The sequence below is a fragment of the Callorhinus ursinus genome, unplaced genomic scaffold, assembly GCF_003265705.2.
Source record: "Callorhinus ursinus isolate GAN/ISIS: 27379988/994484 unplaced genomic scaffold, GSC_fseal_2.0 scaffold21, whole genome shotgun sequence".
Lineage (NCBI taxonomy): Eukaryota > Metazoa > Chordata > Mammalia > Carnivora > Otariidae > Callorhinus > Callorhinus ursinus.
Window position 1 is genome coordinate 3,091,469 of NW_027397083.1, and position 3,654 is coordinate 3,095,122.

Consider the following 3,654-nt stretch of genomic DNA (forward strand, 5'->3'; position numbering starts at 1 on the left):
TGGTCAGTTTCTTAAGATGCCTCAATGTTTCTGCCGCTTCCTGTGTTGCTAATGTTCTAACCACTTGTTCAGTGGTTGCCTGATGTTCTTTATGCCTCAACTGTAATTTCAGTTTTTACCTGAAGGGTCCGTAATATCTCTGCCATCAAAATGTTTTTATGACAATAATTCCCCTCTCTTTTTCCCTTTTACATCTGCTCTCTGCAGCGATCATGTATAATGTTCCCTCAGGTTACAGGGTGAGATAGATATGTAGCACTATTGTGGATTCAATGCCAATGATGGTCTAGAAATAAGGAAGAATCCTGATTTAAGCAATTTACATGTTTGTAAAACTGAAGGAAAATTATTTAAAATGATTTAGAACAAGAGAATTCCCTGTAACATTTATGTTAAATAGTCCATAAATCTTTATTTCCATAAATACTCAAATAGACATACTGGGTGTCTGTTCACCCATCATCTTGCATTTTCTTTTCTACTCAAATGAGGATTCAGAATAGTCTTTTCATGCTTTCCTCATGATACCCATTATCAACCTACTCAGGTCCCTTCCATGAAATTAGTCCCAAATTGAGGGGGAATCAGGATTTCTGTTTCCAGACATTCACTGTGTATTATTTCCCCATCTTGAGAAATGCTTAGATTCTCTTGATCTGAGTTTCTCATTTTTAAAATCAGAGTTTTGGATTAGTCAAGTGAATTCTGCTTTTAAATTGTTTGCAGTCTTATATAGTAATTCTTTTTTAAACCAAATTGTTTTAGGTAAATAACTCTACTTGGAAAAATCAACATTATCTCCACCTCATTAACAAAGAATCAGCATCACCCGCAATGAATAGAAAATAGTCAACGAACCCCACCTCCTTAAATCTTTTCAATACTCTTTAGTTAATGTTAACTGCTGAATACTCTGTAACTCATCATTATTCTCACAAAAAGTAGGAACACACTAAAAATCATTCCTTTGTTATGTTAGAATTTTGAATACGAATTTAAAAAAGAATTGCTCTCCTACAGTATGGACCATTTTCTAAATGCCTCTGTTTACTATCTCTATATATAAGATATATAGAGATATATACTACATGTATATGTACACACATATGTATTTATATATAATAGTCCTTAGGACTTTAAACACATATATATTAATTTTGAGTAGAGTTGATGGTTTCTATATAATTTTGGCACAAAAGCATTCTGGGTTTTTTAAAAATAGACATCTGGGGGCCTAGATATTATTGTCTGATCAGATCCAGAGAAATATAGAAAGTGCATTAGCTGTTCAAACCTACTGGGAACAGATAATCCCTCATCAATGAGGAATATAACTCCTTGAAGTGCATTCTCTCTATTCTTAATTCATTTTGTACCAATTAAATAATGTCTTAAATTTACACATCCTGTGATTTACACATCATGTATTTTACACAAAAGATTTTACACAAATTTTACACAAAAGATGCAAATACATGAATGTTTCATTTATTTTGTGTCAACATATATCACTGAGTGCTACCTGACCACTAAGTTTGACTAACGTTACTTTCTGTATCATCCCCTTTTATTGATTTTGGTTCCTTAGATTGTATCTAAAACACATGACATTTTTGGCAAGAGCCATGACATATGCATGATTCAAACATACTTGAGCAATTTAATGATTTTATCTATCCTTTAAGGATTGTCATCACAATCTTCAATGACAGTATTTACATTTTAAAAATTCTCTTTAACACATGAAAAGTAAGTAAGAGAAGTGAATGAAATTCCTAATTTCTCTCCACAATATCAGTCATGAATTCATATTCTTTATTTTACTGTATACTTTTTCCCCATTCTTTGCTTTTTAAAATAACAGTGATTCCATTGGTTTAGCATGACAAATTGACAATGTTTGGTCACATGGCAAAAGAAGAGTTTGCTTTATACAAATTAACCTTTAGCAGTTCAGGCTGGTACATTTGCATTTCCTGAGGATTCAATCCCAGATAATTCATGGAATTTGATCAGAAAATATTGAAAATAGGAAAGTTGACCGCAAGTATTAGCCACACACATTTAAGGTACATGCAACAAAGCATTTTTTTGACTTGGGACAATTTTTATAAATCTTCTTTCTTATCTAAGTAATGTAATTAATAATAATGAATAATTTTTAATTTTCAAAACAACATTTAAATATTTAAAAATCATTACCAGTAAAATTGAGTAACATCCATAACCATTCCCATTATTCCCATTATAAAATTATTCCACAGTGCTTCTATAGAATCAAAGACAATAAAAAATGTTAAAACTCCTTTTTTAAGAAATCAAGAATAATTAATATTAATATGATATTCATGTCAATCTACACTTAGTAAATTTTATATCATTGTGTTCATACTGTTAAGTTGTCACCAAATTTCTGTTTCTTTTCTTCAGATACATACTCATTTGCGTGTAACAAACAGCACACTCAAGTATATGGAGAGGCAGAGAAACATCTCAGAATTCATACTTCTAGGACTTTCGTATGACCAGAACATTCAAATATTTGGCTTTGTGCTCTTCTTATTATCTTATGTTGCCCTGTTGGCAGGACACCTTCTGATCCTTGTCTCCATTCGATGCAGCCCTCTGTTTCACCAACCGATGTACTATTTCCTCAGCCATTTATCCTCTATGGACATCTGCTATACTTCTAGCATTACACCCAAATTAATTGGTGACCTACTAGGGGGGACAAAAACCATCACCTATGGTAATTGCATGTTACAAGTCTTTGCTATGCACTTCTTTGGGAGTATTGAGGTCTTTATCCTTACAGTCATGGCCTTTGATTGCTATGTTGCTATTTGCAGACCTCTCCACTACATGCTTATCATGGACAGGACAAGGTGTAATCTCCTGGTCTTAGCTGCTTGGACTGATGGGGCTTTCCATTCTTTTCCTCAGTTATTGATGACAATCCAATTGCCATTTTGTGGTCCTAATGAAATTGATCACTACTTTTGTGATATCTTCCCTTTGCTAAAAGTTGCCTGCACTGATACCTACATCACTGGGATCCTTGTGGTTGCCAATTCAGGTATGGTCGCCTTAGTTACCTTTGTTGTCTTGTTTGTTTCTTATGTCATTATATTGTTTAGTCTAAGACATTACTCAGCTGAGGGAAGACACAAAGCCCTCTCCACCTGTGGGTCTCATATCACTGGGGTCATCTTATTTTTTGGCCTTCAGTCTTTGCCTACCTTCGACCTCCAGCCACTTTCCCTGAGGACAAAGTATTTGCTCTATTTTATACCATCATTGCTCCTATGTTCAATCCCTTAATCTATACACTGAGAAATAGAGAGATGAAAAATGCCATAAGAAAAGTTTGGTGTCAAACATTATTTTCAAAGGAAGCATGCAATTAATTTGAGGAAGCGTATGCCTAAGCAACTTTATTGAAAAAAACTGGGCTTGATGTAACTAAAGAAGCTAAGAAATATTTCAAAGACTTTATATTCCATTGCTATTGTGAATGGAATACATGAAACAAAGAGGAATTAGAAAGAAATTTAAAAAATTAATTGAAAACTTAATTTTATGGAGTATTAAGGAGGTGTGGTTAGGGTTACCTGAAGAAAAAAACTGTCTGGGCCAAAGCAAATAAGGCAACAC

General features: G+C 33.5%; 1 pseudogene; it reads left to right on the forward strand.

The window, feature by feature from the left end:
- The first annotated feature begins 2,472 nt into the window (after positions 1 to 2,472).
- LOC112829745 (olfactory receptor 4P4-like) lies at positions 2,473 to 3,407 on the forward strand (annotated as a pseudogene).
- Positions 3,408 to 3,654: the final 247 nt, after the last annotated feature.